Here is a 27460-nt window from a genome sequence, read left to right on the forward strand (position 1 = left end):
CTAGATAGAACTCTTGTACCTAAATAACTGCTTGGTTTTTTTTTTATTTGTTCGTAAACATCACAACGTATTCTCAATTCCAAAGTAAAAGTATTTGAAAGGGAGTGCGGAAATGTGGAGTCATGTGGTCTGAGTGCACCTCAGCAGCGTGAAATGTCAAAGGGTCAAGAGGCAGGTTCACTCACCAAGTCCTGTGAGAGGGAAGGCGTGGAATTATAAAACCCACCTGATAAATGACCACCGCAGTGCATGTAAAGTATGTTGTGCACTTGTATTATGGTAAAAAAAATCCAGAGCTCTCTTTTACCTGTAGGCTCATTATACCTGAAATTCATTATTTCCAACTACATGCATTGACATTTTATATGTAATAATACATCAATGTATTTATATCATATTATTAATAATATTTTAACATAATTTCCCCTTCAAGGTACATTTAGGAATATGAATATAAGGTAATCCCTCTCAGGAACAGTCATAGGGGAGGGGAATAAGGGGAAAATGGGAGGGAGGGAAGAATGGGAGGATACAAGGGATGGGATAACCATTGAGATGTAACAAGAATAAATTAATAAAGGAGAAAAAATATAAAAAAAGAAAAATTTCAGTTATTTTTCAAAGAAAAAATGGTTTCAGTAAGCAAGGAACATGAGGGTCATCACCCCATAAAGAGAAAAGCATCAGTAAGGTCTGGATGATAAAGCCTTGCTTAATGATTCTTGTCCACCCACAGCCACCGTAGCCATCAGAGATGCACCCATGGTCACAGGCAACCCACGGGGTTGGTATATGAAAGAGTTTCTAAAATATGTAAAACCAAGCTAAAATGTCTTAAAATTATTCTGGTGACTTTATGGTGAATTTGTGCTTATGTGAGATACGAAAAATTAATATGTGGTACTAATATTGAGAATGAATGGCTTCCTTGTCTCGTCAATTTTTGTCACTCTAGTTGTTAATCTAAAAAGGCATGTGTACCTGTGTTTGTGAGACTTTGCCACCAGTGGCAATGTGTATTAGCCAGTGTCACAGTATGACAGTTGCAGGGTAGCAGGCTTTTCTTTTCAGTATATGCAGAATAATTACTTTAATCTTTTCCCTCTATGAGGAAAGATAAATACTATCAGCTGTATATACCTGATGAAACACTTATCTATTTTGATAATGAGTGAATCCATTTTAAACATATGTTATGCTACCCATCTTTTGTGGTTCAAAACAGATGACAGTGTGATTATGTCTTCACAAGATAAGTAAATGTGTATATTCTTCGATCCTCTGTCTTTAAAATACCAGCAAAGTACAACCTTGCAAATTAGTCATTTTTCTTAATGTTGACTTTAAATTTAGTAGTCTTTTCTAACTTATTGAGTATTATGACATAGTTAATTTTAAAGAGGTTAAGTTACACTGGAGTGGAATATACTAATATTTTATCACACTTTTATGTAATCATTTTGTAAATTATGTACCATAAAACACTTCCGTGACTAGGGTTGCTATAGTTAAAAGAAAAGGTAGTATCAGCCTAGTTTACTGGTTTTAGGATAAAGTATTAAGAATATGAGAGGCATGGGTTTCTAATTTGCCATCCAGGTCAAAGGTTTTATCAGCAAATTATCACCATCCACCTACCTAAGGAAACAGCCATCCAGGCAAATAGAGCTACAATTTCAAACTTAAAAAGCACAAGAAATATTAAGGTATGAGTGGAAGACATTTTTATCCTTCAAGTTAGAAAAGTTAAAGATCATTTTCACATTCATTTAATTTACCATATTTGGAAGTATCTGGAAAAGTGCATGTGTACTAAGGGCTTGGAAAGCCTCTTCCTTACATATTTGCTCATCGCCTCATCTTAAGCACTGTCCTTTCTGAAAGTCTGAGCTTATGAAGACATGCCACTTTCCACATATAGTGCCCAATACATGAAGATGAGGAGCTGCCAACCAGCTACTAGCCTTGAAAAATATTCTTGCATATGGCAAAAGTACAGTATGTAAGAAGTGAACTTATTTTAAACTCAAAACCAGACCTCAAGAGCTGAATAGCTTTGAATTAAATGCATACTTACAAAGCACTTTTTCTCCTCCTCTATTTTTTACTGCATACTGTGGATATTTAAAATTGTATGGTCCTAAACACATGGGGACAGCTTCTGACCAGACCAAGTCATAGTGCCTCATTCATCTAAACAAGACAAAAGAGACAAAAGGCAAAACGCATGTAGGTTGCTAATCTGATTATAAAAATGGAAGTTGCAAGGACCTCTTATCAAAATATATTCTGAAATGGGGAGGGAGAGGAAGAAACTACTTAAAATACCCAGAGAATAACTAATTTTTTTCTAACCTTTCATGTTGGACACGAATTTTAATTGTACCTAAACTGATGCATCCTTTCTCCTGGAATCAATTAGGCCCTCTGTGACAATGGACTGGGAAATCATCAGACCAAAAATAGTTTAAACGTTGAGCTATTTCTACTTGAGCGGTTTTGTTATCATTCTGTGCTGTGATGGCATGCCACCATGGGGGATTTGCTTTCTCAAAGTGATTAAAGAAATGAGAAGATGGGCAGGGGTGAGGGGCGGGGCAACTGGTAACACTGTGATAACAAGGTGTCTCCATGAGTTATATCTGAAGTTGTGATGACACTTAATTGCTCCCTCAAAAATACATTGTTCTGTGTGACACGTCTTGTGGAGTATGAGATTGACAAATTATGTGCAATATTGAGAATTTTGAGTTAATCTTTTCAATGAAGTGCTTAATTAATGACAGTCTCAACACGCTCAAATGATATATATCCTCACATTAAAGAATGTGAACTGTGTTTACGTGCTGATTTTAAAAAAATGTGAAGTTGTTAAGAGTTTCTCAGTCATTTTGCAGTCCTTATTCAATCACTAATTTCATAGTTTAATTACAATTACACTCTAAATGCTATTATATTTTATTAGTTCATTAAAAGCCTGTATCCTTAAAGAAACAAGTTAAACCCATAAAAATACAGAAGGGACAAAAACAACAACAACAAAAAACACCCAAAGCATTAGATCATCATGCATATGGCCCTAAACCTCGTAAATAATCAAACCAAAGTGTCTCCATTCCATAGGAACACTGAGGCTAGTTTTGAACAAGCAGAGAAGCAAAGTTTAATTTGAGTACCACAGATTTTATTAACTGTTCTTTTCCCTCTGTTTCTATCTCCTTTCTCTTTATTGCAAATTTAGCCCCATTTTTAAATACTCCATTTACTTTGTTTCCTCATAAAAAGCCATTTATTTATCTTAATAATAGTTTCTGAGAATACTGAGTAGGTTAAGTGTATATGTATTGAGGGAATCAAAATAGTAATAAAGATCATGCATCTCCTTGGCAAATAGCCATTGGTTCTACCTGGAAATCTAACCTGGTGGACACAGAACGAGTCAAGCAATCACGTGATTTTTGAATTAAAGGAAGGTCGTGCTGAGGGACATTGATGCGGCTATGTCTGGCAAGAGGAGTTCGGACACACAGCAAATCCGTGTAGGATTATAACGACAGTACACCTTCTAAGTCTCATGTTTTCCTCACCCAAATGCTGACTGGTGAAAACTGAGGTTCAAAATGAATGAGAGGTGTCTACTGGCTCTACTGTTATGTCCCTTTGTATTCAATAGATTTAAAGTTCTAAGCCAAGGAGATGATAAACCTGTTGCTGTTACTTTGTCTTTCTGTGTTGCCAGTGACAAAATATACAACAGCAGGAATTCTTGACTCTTCATTGTGCAAATGCCTGGTCTGTTTTTAGACTATACTTTTCAGTTGCCCTCCCTATTTCAATACATAGGATTTTTCAAGTGGAGCATGAAAACCTTGTTTCTGGTCTTATTTATGAGGAGAGATATACAGGATGCCCTTCATGTTCTTCTCCTTGCATGAGATTTTGTTGATGAGCTGTTTCAGACTTGGCTCTCTATCATTTTAGATGCACAGGAATATTTCATAAACTATTGGCAATTATATTTTGATAAATGAAGCATATACTTTAAGGTGGATGGGTGTTTCCTTGTGTTTAATCAATGTAATATGTTTAAACATGAATAGTTGTCCACTGCACAGTGGTCAGACCTGAAACACCCCCCACACACACACATACACACTGACACAGGCACACAGACACACACACCCTCCCCAGAGAAACACATACATTGACACAGACACACAGAGACACATAAACACACACACACACAGAGAGAGAGAGAGAGAGAGAGAGAGAGAGAGAGAGAGAGAGAGAGAGAGAGAGAGAGAAGGGAGAGAGAGAGAGAGAGAGAGAGAGAGAGAGAGAGAGAGAGAGAGAGAGAGAGAGATTTTGCTGTCTAACCTAGAAATTCTGTCAGGTTTCCAAAATTAGTCTTCCATAATAACCTGAGTACTAAAGAGTTAAGTTGGCCTACTGTCCCAAATAATGACAAATGAAATTCAAAAATGAAAAGACAGAGGCTGGATTCCATAGGTTGTGATATTAATTGTACAGCATGCTGGGAAAGCTTACCTTAGAGAGTGTAGAGTTTAAAGAGACAGAAGCTTCAACAAGCAGGGAACTAATCAATTCGTGGGGTGACTGATAGAGTTGAGACCCGGCAGTGGCAGCACTGACCACCATAACAATTATTTACTCTGGGGCTGTGACAACTGTTTCTTATTACAGCCAGTGCCCTGCCAACAGCGGATCACAATGCTGACCACAAAGAGTGTTGAAATGATAAAGACTCAGTAGCTTGGCGCTTGGCTAGATAACCAACCAGATGCTGTGCAGAAAGTAAACTACAGCCTAATACCGAGTTCCCAGGGGTTTCTCTGTGTCCTCTGAGAACCCTCCCCTTGCTGTAACCCTGGAACCCTGAGACTCCTGACCCTGTAGTCAAAGCAGCATGGTACTTAAAACACAGTACTGATTGGAGAATTGGCTTGGGTCCCTAACTAGCTTGAATCGCTGTGTGAAACACGCGTGGCTCACTTTCAGTGTCTGTAACTGATGGGTAATAACGATGATGAGACTTAGATCCAGCACTTTGCAGATACGGATGGAAGCTTCAGTTCTATGTGGTGGTTGACAAAGTGTGAGGTCCTGGGGTTTAGTTACCAATCGGCGCACCTGACTTTCAGGAAGACACACAGAATCTGGTTTGGTGAATTGGGAGATTTGTTGGACTTCCCAGGGGGCATTTCTTTAGCCACGTGTATTAGAAAAACGACTTTGTTTCATTTAATGGAAACAAATCGACTGTCTGGGGGAAAAAACCTATTCTCCCCGCACCCCAGAAAGCATTTTTTCCTATACTATTTAGGAAATAAGTGCATCTGTATTTTTCTCCTACATGTGTTTTACAGATTTAGGGAGGAGAAAGAAACTGACAAAATTCCCAGCATGTGGAGATCACGCAGACAATAGTTACTTGGTTTTTACAATACATCAGTTGACTGTATCACCACAGAATGAAGCAATAGGTCAATCTTTAAAACTCTGTCTTACTGTATACACAGATGATATAATTAATATTCTGCTGAGCTATTAGGCTTTGTGCCTGCTGCTTATAAAGCTCCTTGATCTTGTAATATGTCAGTCACTATGACTAACCCTATCTAATACTCATACTAAGTCCTAAATGTGGAGCTTGTCTAAATGAACTATCTCGGGACTTTCTACTTTCTTGGGTGTATCCAAATATCCTTAGTAATATCCTGCAAAGCCATTGTTGACCAAACACCCATCTTTTCATGTCATTCTCCTTCCCAGTCCGAGAGAGGCAAGGGATAGTCCACAAGCACAGAATCATCTACACGCATTTTTCACAGTGCCCTTCTACGACTCCACACATCACACAAACACTCTCCACTGTCGCACTCTGGTAAGGTCTTAGGGGCTGGAGTAGTTCTGCACAGTGGTGCCACTGGGCAAAGCACATGCAGCTTTGTTTTCCTCAAATTCCTTTTCTCAATTTTATTCCTTCTTAGTCCCATCACACTCAAGTACTATGTCCCCAGTGATCTGTAGTCCATATTGCTTGATTTTTAATTAATAAGCCTGCACCATTTGTAGTTTGTAGTCATTGGTGTGTATAATAAATATCTGTTGATCAGGTAAATAAAAAAATCTCCATGTAAAAGGAATAAGATGTATTTTATTTCTTATAATTTTAACACAATTTCTTTAAAAATTAACATGGAAATTGCTGCCCAGATTTCTTATTTTATTCAATTGTCTAAGAGGCATCTGAGGCTTTGCATGAACTCTCTTACTTATCATGTTATATTTTTATTTTAATAGCTATAATGAGGTTCAAAAAAGAATATTTATAATCTTTTTGTTGTGATTAGTGCTCAGAATTCTGGGGAACAAATTATTTACAAGGAAACAGTCATGGCTAAAGTGATACAAAATGTTTAATTAATTATCTTAACCTTGCAGCTAGGTTCAAATAATGTAACTGATATAGCTTCATATACCAAACATCACTTTCTATTCTTTAAATGATCTTTTACTGGGAAAGCATAAAATCATATGTAGTCAGAAGCAGTAAAGCAAATAGCATTTATATAATTTTGTGTACTAATGGTACAAATAACTTTGGTGGGTATCAGAAGAATATGGATTAATTTTGCTGAGACTTAAAAATGATTTTAATTTTCATAAAAACATCTCTTGAAATGCAGATATGTTACTTTACAATCAATACTGAGAGAAAGGACGCATTGGGTTTTGAAATGATCTTTTTTAAAATGGGGGGCAAGACTCCTAGAGTTAGTGGAAGGCAAAGAAGTGGAGTATATTCCATTTGTACAGCTATTATCTGAGTGGAGCAGGAGATTTTTTTTTCAGACTCATTGTCCCAGAATTCTTGCAATACATTTCACAATATCCATGAAGCTCTCTTCTTGGTCGCAAGCTATTTTGTGGTCTTGATGGCAGAACACATAATAGGTTGAAAGTAGAACCAGATTGAAATAGTGCTATTTGCTGACATTCTCAGTATGGAGAATGGTGTTTCCTAAGACGCTATGCTCAATCATGTCTACTCATACTCTTGAAATTGGGTTGAATGAGAAGGTCCACTAACTTTCCTTTTTGATCCAACTTTTAACATTAAATTGGATTGGCAAACACACACACACACACACACACACACACACACACACACACACACATATATATATATATAAATTGTGCAGATATGAAAGTGGACAAATGGAGATTTTAGTGTGCTCCAACAGGAATCAACAACAGCAAATGAGCTCTAGTATTTATTGAGCACTTTGCCCTAATTATGAATTCCTAAGTTCACATACTTAAAAAAAATATATTAACATCACTGTCTAAGGACAGTCATGATATAAGTGAGACAAAATTATTAACTTGGAGTTAGAAGCCAAATAACTAGCCCCTTTCCTGAAGTTGAGGACAGCTTTGAGAACAAACGATTATTACTGTGATGGGATAACTTCATGTGGCTGAACTAAAAACACACAACCAGGGGCACAGAAACAGGATGGACACGCATGTGTGTTTGCGCGCGCACGCGCACACCCCGCCCCGACCGCACACACAATCAATCAGACATTCATTTAGCAACCAGTGCACTCCAAAGGCAAAATGTGCTTTCTTAGCAATTAGAAAAATCTTTAATGTCCATGAGACTTGGCAAGCAACATCAACTATACTGTACAAGTATTTCAGGAATACTATAGACAAAATTTAAATATTCCATGTAGGAAAGAGAAGAGTGGAATTAAGTGATCTGGAAGGACATGTTTGTGTATAAGTAGACGCCACGGGAATGTCCATCATAGCTGTGACATACCACGTGCTAATCACTTCACAATCCCCATAAGAAAGGCGAACTCAGAGTCACTGTTAATTTTAATTCATAGACACGAAGAGAACACACTGGAAGTTATCTGACTTTCCCTGGAACACATTGAAACAGTGAGTCAGGAGTTAAGCACAGGAAGCCATGACTCAGTCAGGACAATCAAGCTCAGTTGGCTAACCCAAGATGCACAGGGCAATTACAGAAAATCAAAGCTGTTCAAGAAAGAGGTCACTGTTGGCTCCAGCTATGAAGAAATCCCTGCCAGTAATCAGCTTTATACAGTGGTCTGGTCTCTGCTGCCTAGGCATTGACAAAAGGGGGGGAAAGTCATAATAAATAAAAGTGAACAGATTATGTACCTGACTAGTTTATCTCATTGGAAAGTCCTTTAACTCGAGCATCTTAAGGTAAAATGTTTAATGAAAACTTAACTAGAGGGCTTAATTGTAACTGACTTGTAACTCAGTTGGTACAGGGCTTGCCTGATGTGCATCTACCTATTCAGTCCTCAGCACTGCCAAAGCTCGGTGCTCGTGTCTGTACTCTTAGCACTGGGAAATCAGTAGATGGAAGATCAGACGTTCAAAGTCTCCTCTCTTATAGGGAGCTTGAGGGCAGCCTGGGATATGTGAGACCTGGTTGAAAGAAAGAAAGGGAGAGAGAGAAGGTGGGTGGGTGATGAAGGAAGCAAGAAGTAAGTGAAATAATAATGATAATAATAATAATAATAATAATAATAATAATAATAATAATAATAATAGTAATCTGAAAACAGGAACATGAGGACACATATGTAAGGTTTTCCCAAAGATCTTTGCTTATATTTCAAAATAAACAAGGTGATAATTTGCTTGTCTCCCGTACTCCACTACTTTAGTGTCCAAAGAAGAGATTTCACACTATTAGCCTACCAAATTTCATCTGGCTTGATACTAAAGCAAATATGAAAATAGATTTGCATTTTGTACAAGCAACTACACTGTTACATAAATAATATCTAAGGGTCCATATGTAGTCAGTTGGTTTATGAAATAGCCTCTGTACTAAAAATATGAAAACAAGGAAAAAGAACGTACTCCTGTTTTACAATACACACACACACATACAAACACACACACACATGTACATATTTATGCTCATGTATACACACACACAAACACACAGCAAAAATGTTAGGACATGGGGTCTGTTCCAGCAACCAGGTTACACAGTACACAATACCTTGTTATTCTTGATCCAAGAGATCTGAAACCCTCTTCTGATTTCCAGGGAAATTTTTACACATGTGTTCATATCCTGTCCCCACAGAAGCACATGCATGTGCATACATGCCCACATAGAAGCACATTAATGTATACATACCCAACATGAATCACATGGATATGATGGATATGCTTAAATGGAAACCATAAATATAAATCTTACAAAGAGGAAAGAGGACTAGCAAAGGATGAGGAAGATACTTCCAATACAGATCCAAAGGAGAAAGAACTTTCAAGTAGGAGAAAGGCAATGAGACTGTCTAGGCCAACAAAATTAAACAAGTGAAAGTTCTCAAAACTACAAAAACATGGATAAATGTTTAAAGTTAGGAAAAAAAAAAGACAAGGACATTGGCTGCCCAGAGAACGGGGGAGACTCCTGGGCTTTATAGCCATGTGTGTTCTCATGATGTCATCCGTGTTCAACCTCGCTGCCATTTGAGCTTATTACACATCTCAACAGAGATGGCACGCTTACTCTGTTTTACTCAGAGTCCTGAGAGGCTTTTGCCAATCCTTATTTATAGATCAGTGAAGACTATTATGACTCACAATTAAAACAAACCAAAAAAGGGAGATATACACTGGTGTTTTCTATCTTGAGGGAAAATGAGTTTAGGTCATTTTAAGGGCCCTCGCACTAAAGAAAGTTGAATACAGCCCAGAAAATATTTGATACAAAAGAATGTAACGTGTAATAAAGGCCAATAGCATACACATCTCACCCTCTCCATATAAGCAATCTGCAAACTTGTTCAAAATTGTACAATTTGGGTTTCTATGCTATGAAACAATTCTACTACAGTCACTCTAGAGAGAGTGGAAAATCCCACTGTGTCATAAATTCTGATAGCTCAAGCTTCCATGGCAACACACTGCTATGAGATGTTCCTCCCTGTGTCTGACCAAACAGGTTTTAATTGGCCATCTTCCACAAACTCTTGCCAAGACAGCACTGATCACACTCAAGTTAGAACACGGTACCCGCAGACCCACTATAAGTGGCTCAAGGGAAACCATCATGTGATACTGGCCACAGGAAGGTGAGGCTGGCTGGATATGATTTGCAGGAGATGCTGTTGGAGACTTGTACATGTGGGTGAATCTAGGATCATGCTCACATTAGGAAGAAGGTTTATCAATGATGACTAGAAAACACTTCAAATTATGAAATGGAAGATCAAATGAGTAGTAATAGTAATCCTGAAAAGAAAGGGAACCTCAATATCACAGCTCCAGGAGCAGAGAGAAAGGGAAGTCCATCCTAAGACATGGAATCAAGACGTGCTTTGTGAAATTCGAATGAATTATGTAATTGTATGAACAAGCCATAGCCGCCTGGCTCTGTGCTTTTCCCTTCATCTTTTTTAGTTCTGTTCACAAATTCCCTGGGGGTATGTACCATCTTCTCTTGAGTACCAACACATCTTCTCTGTGTTTTGATGGATCTGTCTGCTCATATGCTTTGGCTTACTATCGCCTTCCTCAGAGGGCGTTTTGGAGCTTGTTCCCATCTTCAGAATCTAGGTCGATGCCTTGCAGTCCATGGGCATCCTTCATCACGGCACCTGCCCATGTTTATTTGGGGAGTTCTCTACAGCTCCTGTTATACTGTGAGTCAGAAGGGCAGGGGCAGGTTGCAATTTGTTCAATCTTCAACTCCACCTTTGAGAGCAGCACTGCACATATGAGAGCAGCCGTAAATATTAAAGAGAACAAGCAAGTTGATGGAAAAGATCTGCTTCAGTAAAGAAATGCCAGCTAATAGGCGTGGAAATGATAATCCAGGCTTCCAAATTTCCATTATGCACTAAGTTCTCTACTGTACCAATTAGGCATATTAGATCAAACACTATCTGATTTTATTTTTGCTATAACAAAAATAAAGTGGAGATTTGGGGAGTTATGTAAAGTTCCCACCATCTCAGAGCTAATAAAACCGAAAGGTGGCATTTGGACTTAGGTACACAGACTTCCATTGCCTAGGATGTTATAGCATGTGTTCGATGGTTTTCTGTTAGGTTTTAGACCCACTGACAAGACCAAGCTATTATTGAGATCATACTGCAGTTAAGGTGGAGCATAGGAAGCCTTATGAGAGAGCTGGGGGATAAAAGGACCTGGAAGGGACAGGAGTTCCATAAGGAGACGAAAGAAGCCAACAAATCTGTGTCCAGGGAGGCCTGCAGAGACTGATGCACCAACCAAGAACCATGCATGGTGAGGGCCTAGATCCCCAATTCAGATGTAGTATAGTCTCCTTGTGGGTCCCATAGTAAGAGGAGTAGCGGCTGCTTCTGTCATGGACTCTGGTGCCCACTCGTGGATCACTTCCCCTTGGCATGGTGGCTTTACCAGGCTAAAGAGGAAGAGGATTTGGGCAGTCCAGATGAGACTTGATAGCCTGGGGTCAGATGTTAGGGAGGAGGTCTCTCCCTTTTTGAGGACTAGGAGCAGGGATGGGTGTTGGGAGGGAGAGAAAGACCCAGGGGAGATGAAGGAGCTGGCCACAGTCAGGATGTAAGGTGGATTTAAAGAAAAAAAAAAAAAAGAATGTATCATTGCATCGTATGATTTAAGCCCAGCAGCAATTACTTCTTAGATTTATCACCACACAACTGAGAATATTTTTGTAACGCAAGCCACAGATTATCAGCATGAAAGTAAGGTGCCATGGGCGGACAGGAATTAACACATATAAGCACCTGTTTACTGAGATGCAGTTTGTGATCGAAAGTATGGATCAGTTGAGGACTGTACTCCAGAGTAGCCCACATGGGGGTCTTTGTGAAAGTGATCTTCAAAGTGGTGGAGTTGCAACCAAGCCTGAGTCACACCTCACACCAAAACAACCACGGTGTCAGAAAAGGGCCATGTGTGGCAGGACCACAGAGTGAGCACCCTAGCTAGAGGTTGCGGTCTGAGGGCAATAGAGGTCAGTCACTCACCTGCCAGCTGCTGTTAGTCAGACTCAGTGATAGCAAGAACCCTGGCCTCTGGGTACCCATCGTGCTTTGGTGGGGAGTGTTGGAAACAGAGCTTTCTTCTGGTCTTCACAAAGAAATCCATTCTGAGGTGCTTCATGGAGACACTGCAGAAGAGCTTGGGTGTTCCCAGTTCCAAAGAAACAGAATCCTCAGAGATGGGTGAAGCAGGCTGGGGAATAAATAATAAACGATGGGCCAGGGGAACCTCAGAGGAAAGTCTCCGCATTCTGACCCTGAGCACCCAGTACTTAGCAAGCGCACAGCTCTGCTGCCCAATACAAACGTCTCTGCTCTGGCTACGGAAACCCTGATTACCTGGCTGGTCTTCAGGGAAATGTGCTTCAAGTGTAAGGCTGTTGGATTTCAAAGAGGCAAATGCAAAAAGAAGGTAAAAAGTTTCATCAGTGATTGTGATATTTATTACACCTGTTGAAAAATGACTTTTAAGTATAGAGGGTCAAACAAAATATACTATCAAAACCAATTTACATGTTTTGCTTTTAACTTTTAAAATATGACTTCTAGAAAGTTTGAATCGACACATACAGCCTTCCTCTGTGGCCTGTTTTCATTTTAATTTTTTTTAACTACCATGCATGCATTTTATGTATCAAATGCATCTTATGTATGCTTAGTATGATATTTTGACATGTACATATAGCATGACCACATTAAATCTAGACTCCTTAACCACACTTACTCACAATCTCCAAAACCATCGGTGTATATTCAGGTGAATTTTTCTAAAATTGGTGTTTTGCCTCCTGTACCTACTATTGGAAGTGTCTCATGATATAATGACATACGTTTTCTTTTTCTTTTCTTTTCTTTTTTTTTTTTCGTCATTTCTTCCAGTTCCTTTTTATTCTCACTTTTAAAAAGAACGTATTCTTTTTTTTTTTTTTAGAGAAAATGTTTTTATTTTAACCAAGTTTTTAATCAAACTACTCTCTTCTCATTGTTAAGAACTTACAATTTAATTGTTAAGACCAAAACATTAATAATTCTATTAAAATAATAATAACAGGAGGTTGGAGAGATGGCTCAGAGCTTAAGAACACTGCTCTTTCAAAAGTCCTGAGTTCAATTCTAAGCAATTGCCAGAATACTTTTTTATTTCTGAGACAGGGTTTCTCTGTGTAGCCTTGGCTGTCCTGGACTCCCTTTGTAGACCAGGCTGGCCTCTAACTCACAGCGATCCGCCTGCCTCTGCCTCCCAAGTGCTGGGATTAAAGGGGTGCGCCACCACCACCCAGCTCAGAATACTTACAAATAATAAATGAATAAATTAAAAAAATAGTAACAGTCACAAAATAATGTCCATACATGTACTGTGTGTTGGGCATTGTTGAAAGAGTTTTGCATGCCATACTTCAATTATGCCTCACAGAAACTGCTTTATGTTAGCGTCATTATTATTCCTATCTTATAGATAAGAAAATAAAAGTTTAATTAACTTCCCAATGTCACACAGAGAGTAAGTGATAAAAGCAAGATTCTAACCCAGGTTATCTCATTTTAAAGCCTGGATTCTTAGCCATTTATATTGGTCAATTACTAATGCTGTAATTTAAAAGACTGAGCTAATTAGGAAGCTTATTGACCATAATTTCCCTCTCAAGGCATTGGAACAACTAAAATCCATCTTTAGTAACTAGCAAAAGACCATTTTTATTGGTACAACAAAAGGTCAGGATATCAGCATGTGGAAAAATACTACAGGTACAGACTGAAGACTCAAATATTAACATACCTGAGTTTGAATTTGAATGATTCTTTTTTTTTTCCCACCAGTAACATTTGGGAGCATGGATAAGAAAATGGCAAAACTTTATTTTAGAATATGGAGCTCTTTTTAATTTTTTGGTAATCAAATTACCAAAGTCTTAAGTTTAATGAATGACAATTGAAAGAACTGAATGATCAAATTGCATGGCAAAACTAGAAAACACATTCTAGTGAGAGCAACAATTAACTTTCTTGTACTTTGAAACAACATAAAAATAAATATTGCTTGCATCATTGGTGATAAAATATTTATTTTACAACAGGACACTGAGAAGTGTCTGAGAGTTTTAACATGTAGTGCTCATTTAAAAGCCAGATGTGGAGATGTACATGTTTTAACTACAGTACTCTGGGGGTGGAGGCAGGGGCATTCTGGGGGTCTTGCTGGCCAGCCAATCAGGCCAATCAAGCTCCACATTCTGCCTCCTCCCCGCAGCCTTCCCCGATCCACTTTTCCCACTCCACCTGCACCTCCCCTCTCTTCCACATCTACTGCATGACAAGATGAAATAAGACTAGACACAAACCCTCACATCAAGGCTGGACAAGGAAACCCAGTAGGAAGGGCACCTAGTGTAACACCACAGCATGCACTCAGGGCACCTAGTGTAACACCTCAGCATGCACTCAGGCCACCTAGTGTAACACCTCAGCATGCACTCAGGGCACCTAGTGTAACACCACAGCATGCACTCAGGGCACCTAGTGTAACACCTCAGCATGCACTCAGGGCACCTAGTGTAACACCTCAGCATGCACTCAGGGCACCTAGTGTAACACCTCAGCATGCACTCAGGGCACCTAGTGTAACACCTCAGCATGCACTCAGGGCACCTAGTGTAACACCTCAGCATGCACTCAGGGCACCTAGTGTAACACCTCAGCATGCACTCAGCACCTAGTGTAACACCTCAGCATGCACTCAGGGCACCTAGTGTAACACCTCAGCATGCACTCAGCACCTAGTGTAACACCTCAGCATGCACTCAGGGCACCTAGTGTAACACCTCAGCATGCACTCAGGGCACCTAGTGTAACACCTCAGCATGCACTCAGGGCACCTAGTGTAACACCTCAGCATGCACTCAGGGCACCTAGTGTAACACCTCAGCATGCACTCAGGGCACCTAGTGTAACACCTCAGCATGCACTCAGCACCTAGTGTAACACCTCAGCATGCACTCAGGGCACCTAGTGTAACACCTCAGCATGCACTCAGGCCACCTAGTGTAACACCTCAGCATGCACTCAGGGCACCTAGTGTAACACCACAGCATGCACTCAGGGCACCTAGTGTAACATCTCAGCATGCACTCAGGGCACCTAGTGTAACACCTCAGCATGCACTCAGGGCACCTAGTGTAACACCTCAGCATGCACTCAGGGCACCTAGTGTACATCCATGCAGGTTCATTGGTTGCTGCTTTGGTCTCTGTGAGCCCAGGGAGCCCTACGCAGGAGCTCTGTGGGCTGTGTTCTCCTGGTGACCTACAGTCTTTCTTCCCCTCTTCTAGAGTCTCTCAAGCTCCACATGGTGTTTGAGTACGCGGCTCTGTATCTGCTCCCATCAGGTGCTGGAGGAAGCCTTTCTGGTGAAGGCCGGTCCAGGCACTGATGCTAGGCACGTAGCAGAGTATCATTATGGAGCGTTTTATTGATCTTTCTTTCCTTTACATATAAGAAAGATTCTACATTTGCAATAGACTACAAATACAGTTAAAAGTCTTTTAAAAATCTTTATTCTGACATTTTCAATTGACAGATAGTACTGGTACACACAGAATGTATAATGTATTCATTTTGAATACGCATACAGTTATATAATATTAAGTAGGATAATTACCATTCCTGTCACCCCAAGAATTTTTTTCCTTTCTGCTGTTAATATTAAAATGAATGTTGTAAACATAAAATTTCCCTATTGATTGCAGATTTTATAACCCAGTTTAACTCTTAAAAATTCAGTACAGCCTTTGTGAATCAAAGTAACATTTTGGCAGCAGCCTGAAAAGCTGGAGAATAGTAGCCCTTAACCAGCAACTAGGGAAAAATTTTAAGTATGAGAAAATAAAGCCACATTGGAAGTTAAAAGAGAGAAATCTATAATAGTAAATATAATATCTTCACACCCACTATTTTCTCGAGAGATACCTATTTCTAGAGAGGTAAATGTTTCTAACTTGTTTCACAGTCAGAAATAGTCCTGTGAGTGCAATGTGAGGGACACTGAGGTAAAAAATGCACACACAGATGACATATTCTTAATATGTTTACAATTTTAAATATCCTACAGTCTTAGCATTCTTGGGTTTAAGGTCTGCAATTTCTGAGCCCTTTGAAGCAGAATGCTCCCTAGATATTTCAAGTAAAGAGATTCAGCAATGGGGCCTGTGTAAGAATAAAATAAAACGAAGACAGACCAGCAAGACCTCATGATTACTGCCAGTGCTGATGGAACAAGAGGGTTGACGGCTTTCACTACAGTGCAAACCGTCTGCTGGCTGAGAGCTGGAGTCCTCTGGGCTGCCTGTGCTCAGGGACACCTGCTGCACCAAGCAGGAAAGCGGAGCAGAGGGACACTGCCTTCCTGCCCTACTGACTCTGCTCTGCAGGAACCTCGCCATCTATCCCACACAAGGAATAAGAGAGGATGGAGAATAAAGGGGGGAGAATACAGTAGAGAGCAATTAACATACTCCTGGTCCACTGTTTACACAAGTTCACTACATGCAACCTAAGCAGGCACGGTGAGAAATAGGAAGGATTAAATGTCATGATACAATCTGACAGGAGAGTGGTCAGTTCTGCAAAAGATGCCACTTTAGCATGATGACATCAACATGGAATAGTAGTGTTTGTTTAAGAAAAACAGTACTAAGAATTCAGAGACTGTCTCTGCCATGGACTCTGCTACCTGCTTTTTGATCACCTCCGCCTGGTAGGGCCGCCTGCCTAGTCTCAGAGGAGGAGGATGTGCTCAGTTGTGATGTGGCCCATTGTGCTGGGGTGGGTTGGTGGCTTGGGTGGGGCTCACCTTTTTCTAAGGAGAAGTGGAAGGAGGATAAGGGGACGAGGTGGGAACTGGAAGAGAAGAGGGAGGGGCCTAGGATCGTGATGTAAAGTGAGTAAGTAAATAAACATGTTTAAAAAAAAACAAAAAAAAATGGAATAGGTTATATGCTGGAAATGGAAATTCATGGTAGTAAGGGCTACAGTGAAGTAAAAAAAAAAAAAAAAGAAAGAAGGAAACAATAGGGCAAGTAATAGAAGTCAAGTTATTCTTTATTCTGGAAATAAAGCTATAATATGCTACAAAGAACAAGAAGTAAATTACAGAACAACGAGTCCTCGATTGGAGAGATGGTTTAGTAAATGAAGTACTTTCTGGAGCAGGATGGGGGCGTGACTCAGGACGGCCAGCACCCCCATAGCAGCCGGGTCTGTGATCCAGCACTGCAAGGTTAGACACAGAGGTTGACCCTACAGCCAGTAAGTACAACTGTTAATAGCAAGTTCCAGCGTCAGGGAGAGGCCCCGTCTCTAAGGAATAAGGCAAAGAGCAAAGGAGAAGGATATCCGCGTCAACCACTAGCCACCTGCCACACACAAGTGAGTGTGTGCACAGATGTGTGCACACATGTATATGCCACACACATGAGGCTACAAGACCTTAAACACACACACACACACACACACACACACACACACACACACACGTAATTTTCTTTTTGTTTTTGAGACAGACTTTCTCTGTGTAGCCTTGGCAGTCCAGGACTCACTTTGTAGACCAGGGTGGCCTTGAACTCACAGAGATCTGCCTACATCTGCCTCCTGAGTGAGAGGATTACAGGCACGCACCACTCAGCCTGGCTCTCATATATATATATATATTTTCAATTGTAGGATTTAAGATTGATTTTTATCATAAATAATTTTTGTTTAGTTAAAATTGTTAATTTGAAGTCTCAATTATTAACCTAGCATGGTCATAGTTTTCACTGTTTCCTCACATATTAATACTCTATATGACCTAGCCATAATAGACAAGTGAAACGGACTTAGAAGACAGAAAACTAAGTGTACAAGATTAAGTTTAACTTGAGTTAGCATAAATATTTTTCATGACTTGACCTTAATATTCCCTCCCCTTTTGGACCTCCTGGATAGGATTTATTTGAGAACTGAGGCTAAACTCCATCTCTATAAAGTCCTCTTTAACTCTCCCTCATGCCTAGACAACCTCTCCAAAGTATACTTGTGAGGAGAATAGAGCCAGAGCATAAGTCTTGCCATAGATTTGTGTGTGTGTGTGTGTGTGTGTGCTAAAATGACCATTAGGGAACTGGATGGATAGCACTGTTTGTACTTATATTTGGTTAAGACAATGCTATTAATTGTGTAAAATTATTGATACGTAACAACAGTGCTTTAATTCTGTAGTGTTGATTAAGGTAATACGAACTCCTCTCCGAAATGACAGAGAGGTGAGGGAGCCAAAAACCCATTTTTGGAAAGCTCTTACTCTGATGGAATACAGTAGTTCATACTTAGTGAGAAGTCACAATGCTCATGATTTTTCTTTCTAAGCACACGGACAAATAAGTCATTGGAACACTGAATTATTACTCCAACAAGCATCAGGTAATTTAGCCATGTTGCTGAGACTTTATGACTGAAGGGTCTACCATTCTTAGGAGACACATTCTTGCAGAAAACTCCCTGTTCCCCCGACGCTTCCAGCCTCCCAACCTCCCCTTCCACGGTGTTCCCGGAGCTTTAGGTAACTGTAGATTAAGTAGTTCTTTCTGCTTAGAATTGTTCATCTTCCTTGTGTTCTGTGTGAACTTCAGGATTGTCTTTCTAGTTGTACGAAAACTGCCATTTGAAATTTGCAGAGCATTGTACTGAGTCTGCAGATTGCTTTGGTACAATAACCGTTTTAACCATGCTCAATCTGCCTGTCCCTGCGCAGGGGAGATCTTTCCACTTTCTAGTGTTGTCTTTGAATTTTTTCTTAGTTATCTTAAAGTTTCCATTGTGGAAGTCTTTTAGCGCCTTGCTGAGATGTAGTTCTGATGTTATTGCAAATGGAATACTTTTCTTAGCTTTTTTTGTTTTGGTTTTTTGGCCAGTTTGTGTTTAGGATACAAGCAGCAATTGGCTTTTGAATACTAAAATTGGGCACTGCCACTTTGCTGAAAGAATTCACCAAATCTAAGTTTTCCTATTAAGTTCAAAGAGATCGTTAATTAGAAGGTCGTCTTATTTTTAAATATATTTTACTTCTTTTTCTACTCTTTGTAGCATCTACTTTAAAGGTTTTAAAATCAATCAGTAATTCATATCAATAATCACATTGATTCATGTTTATAATTACATTATGTTTTACTTCTCCATTTCTTACCTAGAACCCCTGATCTTAGAACATCCTCAGAAAAAAATACATTTATTGTAAAGTAACACAGACTAAGGTAAGAATGTCAAATTTTTATTCAGAAAAATCTAAAATAGGTGTAAGCATAGCATTTGCAAGAAACCTACCTAACTATCCAACTAGGAGACTCCTGTAATTAAAGAAGTCTGAAGAAACCTACTCCTAATATACAAAAGTCAGTAATGTGTCAATTATTCTGACTTAAAGGCATCCTCTGCACCACATAAATTCACTACATTCTTAATAAAATTAACCCATATTAAGTAAATATTTCTGATCAATATTTTCACACCTACAAGGCACTAGTATGTACTTTTGAAATTATATTGCAGGTATGTGGTCACAGTTAAACAAAATTCTTGACTCAATATTTACCAGATTATAAAGAACCAACCACAACTGGGAAATAATTATTAAGTTATGAAAAAAATCTAAATATTAACTTAACGCTTTTAGAGTAAATAACTGCTATCTAAATGGAATATTGCTTATAATTAATTGCTTTGCTACTTACAAAACACATACATTTTAATAATTTTTCACAAATGAGGAAAAGAAGGCCCTAAAAATTTAGTCAGATGTCTAAAATACAATATTAGTACATTAGTTAAAACACTCAATTTCCAAATATTATACTGTATTGCTACTATAGAGAAAAATGCTGCATCAAACTAATTTATAAGCAAATAAAGAATATTTCCACTTGGCCACTTGTTTTTATTATATAACCATTGTAAATTTATGGCTTGAGTTGCTTACAGAAATATATAATCCATGCTGCTTGTTTATCTTCTATTTTAAATTCAGCTGTCAGTGCAAGCCTGCTGTCGATATCACTGATTTTGAGTGTCTGTTAGGAAGCAACGCCGTAGAGAAAAATGCATGCTTGAATTGGATCTTAACAAAAGTCTTACAATTCATTTCTAGATAAAAAGAAGAAAGTCCCCAGGGTTGGTAACCAAATCAATGAATTTGCAATCACATATCAGGGATGTTTAGAAACACAAAAATAAGGAACCATACTGTTTAAATACAGTTAGTGTAGGTTGTTAAAAGTGGCAGTGCCTCTCAGAACCAGCCATTGCTGGGTTTGCAACCACTTTTGTTCCGCAACAAATAGACAGTAGAACCACCTTGATAAACTTTTCACTTGTCAACAAAGCTACTTTCAAAAGCATCATGTTCCTATATCTCTCTCTCGCCTCTGTGTCTCTCTTCTTTCTCTTTCTCACCGTATCCTCTTCCTTAACTGTTTCTTTGTTTCTGTGTGTGTCCAAAACTCCAGGATTCATTTACAATCACACACACACACACACACACACACACACACACACACACACACACACACACAGATGTATGGGTACTATGAAACTAATCTATAAAAACACACTTTGGGTCTCTATCAAACAATTCTACACCGAGAACGTCTCCACCCTAATGGGCTTTGAGTTCAATCCGCAGTACTGTCTCGACACTGCAGCAGACAGACATTAGACCAAAGTGCACTGCTGAAGAAGAGTGAGGTGAACAGTAAGAAGAGAGTGTACAGAACACAATTGTGAAGTGTGTGTGTGTGTGTGTGTTAAAGGCCAGTCACCACAATTTTATTTAGAAAGCTGAACAATGAAAGTCAGATCTCCTTCTCCACTTAACAGTGGAGAATGTCCTGTCCATCGGCTAGACTGGGTAGGGGTTCGAGGTTTACTGCCTATATTTTCCTTGGCTGGTGCCATAGTTTGAGGAAGACCCCAGGGCCCCGACCCGCCTGTAGTTTTCCAGGACCCTCTGGATCCTTCTATTTCCTCATTCTCGCAGGCTTCTCACACCTAAAGTCTCACACAAACTCTGGTGCCCCATATTGGACCATGTCCCTTGGATGGGGAGGCCTGGTGGCACTCAGAGGAAGGATATTAGGTCACCAAGAAGAGACTCGATAACCTATGAGCATATACAGGGGGAGGACATAGGGGAAGGGAGTAGGGAGGGAAGTGGGAGGGAGGGAGGAATGGGAGGTTACAAGGGATGGGCTAACAATTTAGATGTAATATGAATAAATTAATAAAAATAAATAAAAAATCTTTGCAACATAAAAAAATAAAATACAAAACAAGAAAGCTGAACAATGAAGAAAATTTTCAGTTGATTTTTTTCACATTTATTGCATACTTTATCTAAGAAAAATCTAATAATGTTTTTGTAGTTGACATTAAGGCAAAGGCCACGAGAATTGAAACCTCTGATGCCATTTGTCTTAAAAGAATAGGACAAAGAGATAAGTGAGTATACATCCTATCAGAATAAAACATTTTATTTGATATAAAATGTGTAAATCCCGCTGTCCTGGAACTCACTTCTTAGACCAGGCTGGCCTCAAACTCGCAGATCTGCATGCTTCTGCCTCCTGAGTGCTGAGATTAAAGGTGTGCACCACACTGCCTGGATTTGACATTTATAACTTTAAATCACTTTCTGTGTGTGTGCGTGTGCGTGCATGCGTGCATGTGTGTGTGTACATGCACGTGTGTATGTGCATGCATGAATGTTTTGTGTCTGTGTGCACACATGTGTGTGCGTGCACACACATGTGTGTGTTGCTGAGTATTGTGTCCATGTTATCATACATGTTAGGAGAGAAGTTATCACTGAGGTACCAACTTTATGTAGGCCATTAACACCTTTAATAAAAAAGTTAGGGATAGAAAAATATGAAGATTGCAGTGGGGTGGTGGTGACACATGACTTTAATCCCAGCACTCAGGTGGCAGATCTCTGAGTTTGATAAAAAATCTGATGTACAAGGTGAATTCTAGGACAGCCTAGGCTACACAGAGAAACCCTTTCTTTGAAAAAAATCAAGATTGTATGCAAAACTGTTGGGAAAAGACCATGTACAAAGCTGCCCATACTCACTTTTGTTGTAATATCAGGTGCTTAAAAGGTTTTCTCGTTTCCAGTAATATTTATGTATGTTAGTCACAATATACATAACTTTATCTTGTCTCATATTGGATAAAACCAATCGTTATATGTCAATAGTTCTATATAATTTCCTCATTATAAGATATTGAGACAGAAGACATAACAGTAATTTTATGAATGCATACTTACATTATAGAATTATGTGTTCCATGATACATTCATATATGTGTATCACTGTACACTGTGGTGAAATATTTCATAGGTGCATATTTTAAGCATCTGTTTCTTTAATGTTGGCCATCTAGGCTTATTCCACAATTTGATGGTTTTGAACGTTTTTGAGCATATATCTCTGTGATATACTTAATTATGTCCCTTCAGGTATATATACCCAGAAGTGATCCAGCTGGGTCATATTGTAGTTCAATTCTTCATGATATGTGTAAACACCACCCTGATTTTCATATACATGAGTGCTATGGAGTATGCAAAAACATGGATATCTTCAGGAATAAATAGCCTTAGGTAATTGAAACACATTAACAAAGTGAATTTGCTTTATCTATAAATCATTGAATCTCATAATTTTGTTCAGTGATTTTCTACTTCTATAAATATGGCATTTAATTCCTCCTGGTAGATGTGTACAAATAAAGTATCTTACTAGAAGTGCTATGTAATGTTAAAGGAGAAATAAATTTTAATAAATACAGTGGTGAAAACAATTATAACATAGATTCAATGGCATATTTTAAAAATAATTTTTTCAACTATTATGATATATGAAATGAACTCATTATGAGATAGGGGACAAGAAACAGAAGCAGAATCTATAACATATGGTTTCTTTTATGCATATCATAAACTTCTTATTGTATATTCATTATTTAAAAATGGATTTCATCGTGTTTGCACATCATATTTTCTAGTTCCACACAGACCAAAGTTTAATGTTTTTGAAACTTTCAGACTCCTACACTATTGCATTTTTATATCCTTCCCTTACATCACAAGTTTCTAATTTTAGTGTGCTTGAAGAGACAAAGAAAAGGTTCTGAATAAGAGCTAACTGTGTATCATGCTGAATTCAGTTTCTGGAGGTGCTGGCATCACTGATATTTAATTGATATTATTATCCATGACAAATATAGTCTCCCTCAAAAACACCTTAGAAAACAACGAAATTCTAAGAATTAATGCTGTGTCGGCTGATATCCAACTTTCATTGCTACCAATAATCCATCACTGTGAACTACAAAATTGTTATCTACATATTAATTCACATTATTCTTGTAAAGTCTAAATCCCAATCCTTATCTTTCTATTTCTTTACAATAGAATTGAAACTCTACCATCTTTCTAGGTATAGCTCTCTTCAGTAAACTTTATTTTCTAGTGACTCACATGCCCTTTCCCCAGCAAAGTAAAGAATACAAGGAACCAAATGAATTCAACAGTGTTTAAAACGGAAAAGTAATGAAGCAAATGTTCCAAACTGTCAAAAACTTATCACAAACACAAAAGCATCTCCAGAGACAGATTCTCCTTCACTTGACTTGTCCAAGTTTTTAAGAAACAGATAATGCCTCTGCTATAAAAAATTACTGAAAAACATTGTAGCTTAAGGAAGTGTAGTGTAAAGGAAGATTGCAAAAGTCACTTTATAACACAATAATGACTCTGAAAATAAAAGCTGACAAGAAATACAGAAACGAACTCTGTATATCCAACTCTTTATGACCTCATAGAGGCCAAACCCTAAACAGACTACATCAAAATGGTCTTTCTTCGCAGAATCAAGCCATTAATCAAGATGAGATCCAGTAATAAAATGTGTCACATGGTAAAGTTAAAGAAAAATACTATATAATCTTTTCCATTAGATTCCCCCAAAAGACTCCAACAAAATCCATGAATCATTAGGCAGGGTAAGGTTTTTAATGCACTGAAATGAAGGCCGTTCCTCAACACAATGAAAAGCATCCATTCTGGTCCAAAGACAACGTGGGCCTTGACCTACAGCCATGGGAAGACACCATTATCATCAAACACTGGAGTAAGGTTAGATGGTGAAACTTGGAGAGGAAAAGGCAAAGTAATTATTTGCAGATGATACGATGTTAGATCTGCAAAATCCAAATGTTTACAGGGCAGAGAAGCACTGAGTTTAAACTGTGCATGATAAACCACGCATGGAGCAGACCTAAGATACAAAGGGTGTCTTTGCTCAGTAGAATGATTAGTATCTGTTTTTTTTTGTACTTTCACTCAGAAATGTCTTGATGCATGCCTACCACCTTAATAATCAATACAAAGATAGAAAAAAGTATCTGGAAATGATGAAACTAGAATTTAAATAGAAAAAAAGTCACTTGTGCAAAATTCTTAATGAACTTGCACGTAGATTTTCATGTATGTGTTTAACATACACATATCATAACATTTAAACACATCTCTGTGTGTAAACTTATGCTAATTATTTTCCAAATTGTAATATTGTTGACTTTGTGCATCGTAGGCATTATTTAATAAAAATACATAATTTCATCCCAATTATGTTAATAGATATATGTTTACTATGACTTTGTAAACTATCCACTTTCTATTGAAAATTTAATTGTTTCAAAATTTAATTTTAACATGTAATGCTTCAGCGAACATTCTTAAGTGTTACATTTTGCATGAACATGAAAATTATGTTGGTCAATAAAAGAGTGTCAGAAAGTCCAAGATAGCTTAAAGTGCAATTAGGCTCCAAGGCTATGTATGTACACTGTTCCTTTTATGTGTAGACATATTGAAGAAAGAGGAACCTGGGGCACACCATCCCAGTATGCTTTTCTTTGCTCTGTCTCTCCACAAACAAACCCCATGCCAACATAGAACACACACACACACACACACACACACACACACACACACACACACACACACACACTGACCACATAACAAACACATATTTATAGAGACTTACATATGTATCTCATTAGGAAGAAAGGACAGTTTTTGGAGTCTCAGACTTCCCCATGGGATGTTGTTCTTATTTTCCTGCTTTCTGAACAACCATTTACTTTGTATTTTTATGTATATTTTCTTGTTTTTCTTTCAGTGAAGTAAAGGCTTCCTCTTCTTTTCCACTATTCCTACTCTCACACTCCAACTAAAATTCTTCTTTTTCTGTTTGCATGTTTCTCTGAATCCACAATTTTATTTCTGACCCTTCATTCATTTGGATTTCCACACTGACTTAAGTAAAAAAAAATTGCTATACTTAAAAAAAAAAAAACTCATTTAAAAAGTTGGTATGAGTGAATTCAATAGTAAAGTGAGAGAGAAACTCCTCTTTAAGAATAATTTCTTGTTGTTGGCAAGATGTCTCGGTTGGGGACAACATGTCCCATCAAGCTGAACACCTCTCTGTAACGCTGTGTTGGGAAGACAGAGTACTGAATCCTTCAAGTTTTTCTGAGATCTCTATACACATGCTCACAAGCACAAAACAGCACAAACACACACACAGGCACGCACACACACACACACACACACACACACACACACATTCACGCATATGTAAAATCTCACCATTTCTTAAATTTTAGGAGAACTTTTATCAACATATTTTCCAGGACCCACAGAGGCATGCAGTGTATTCTATAACCCTCTTTATTAATGACTGAGTGGCAATACTAAAATCCAGAAAAGTGCTGTAACCTGTCACAGAAAGGACAGAGGTCCTCAGAATCCATAAACAGAAATTCTTCTTTATTTGTACAACTCTCAAAACTCCAGTACAAATGTTTTTATGTAGGTCATAATATGTTCAAATGCAATAATTGAGTTGTTGTACCACAAGATAAAATATAACATTCGCTGTATTATATAATAATCAGACATATGCTGAGACAATTCATGTCTCTGCAGAATCAGTTGAGGTCATGTAATTCATTTATGTATTTTTATGCTTCACATAATCTAAATATTTCATTAAGAAATTATGCCTTCCCCCAAGAAACAGAGATTCCACTTTTAAATGGCTTAATACAAATTGTTATTGTTGCTTTGGCAAGCAACAGTTGAGCGGCCTCAAGAAAGGATAGGAATCACGTGGTTTGTCAAGGATTCCGTGTCTTTATGTCTTCCTACCTCATAATTTTTACCCATTTGCCAGTTGTCTTCATAGAAATTGCTGCATGGAAAAAAGCAGTTGCTTTGGCCCCAAACATTGAACTAATGCATAAGCCTTTAAAAAGCTAATGTCTCTATTGGCTGGAGATATTAGCTTGCCTAAGACAGAAGAGGTCCTGAGTCCAATTCCATGTGCCATTAAGGAAAAAACAAAAAGAAAAGACTAGAGAATGACCTCATATCTTATGTTATTCTCTTTTATACAACAGCAAACACTGTCTTGAGTGCACTGTGCAGAGCTCACCACTGCCCATGCTTTGCCATGTTTGCTCTCAAGGAGGCTGCAAAACATACCACCTGGGGCTGATAGTATCTCCCACTTGTGAGCGGGGCAAAGAAGAAAGAAATTGGATATGACTTTTTGGCCATGAAGCAATTCCACCATAAATAACAAAACAAAGAGTCTGTTGAATCATGGGACAAGGTAGACAAAACACAATCAACAGTACCCCTAGAAGAGGGCCAGGACATGTTTGTAGGTAATATGTGAATTGACCCAATTCCTCGGGCAGGTGTTCCTTCTCTCCTCCCTGCCTCCCAATCTGTCTCTTGATATATATATATACATACATAGATATGCAGAAATAGATCATAGATAAATAGATGATAGATTGATAGATGATAGATAGATAGATAGATAGATAGATAGATAGATAGATAGATAACAGATAAAAATAAACCTAGAGGGCTAGAAATCAGCCACAGTTACATTCAGTTGCAGAGTTCATGTTCTAATCCACTGTGTTATTAAGTGATGAATACATGAAGGAGATACGAGAATCATTTTTCATAAAATACACTTATTTCATATCTTACCAAAAACAAGAAGATAAAAGAAACTACAGTCTGAACAGAATGATGCCAGTCCAAGATGCAGAAGAGATGGATCCAGAGGAGACCAACATCTTACTTCTGGGTAAGCTAGTCACTGATGGGCATAAGCCACACTGGTGCTGTGACCATTTCTAACTCCAGTATCAGAGCAACGGGCTCTCAAGCAGAGGAGTAGCAGGACAGC

The 27460-nt window shown here is 38.4% G+C and overlaps 1 long non-coding RNA gene across 6 annotated transcripts in view; it reads right to left on the reverse strand.

Moving 5' to 3' along the window:
- LOC311608606 overlaps positions 1–27460 on the reverse strand; it is a 142094-nt gene that overhangs the window by 40546 nt on the left and 74088 nt on the right. For 5 of the 6 annotated variants that reach the window (XR_014783042.1, XR_014783043.1, XR_014783045.1 and 2 more), the window contains 2 exons: positions 12078–12285; positions 2078–2193 (listed from right to left, as the gene is read on the reverse strand). This is a non-coding gene — a long non-coding RNA (uncharacterized lncRNA). The remainder of the gene's footprint in view (positions 1–2077; positions 2194–12077; positions 12286–27460) is intronic. The other variant, XR_014783044.1, reaches the window with a different exon arrangement.

The sequence above is a fragment of the Acomys minous genome (assembly GCF_964271855.1).
Source record: "Acomys minous genome assembly, chromosome: 11".
Taxonomy (NCBI): Eukaryota; Metazoa; Chordata; class Mammalia; order Rodentia; family Muridae; genus Acomys; species Acomys minous.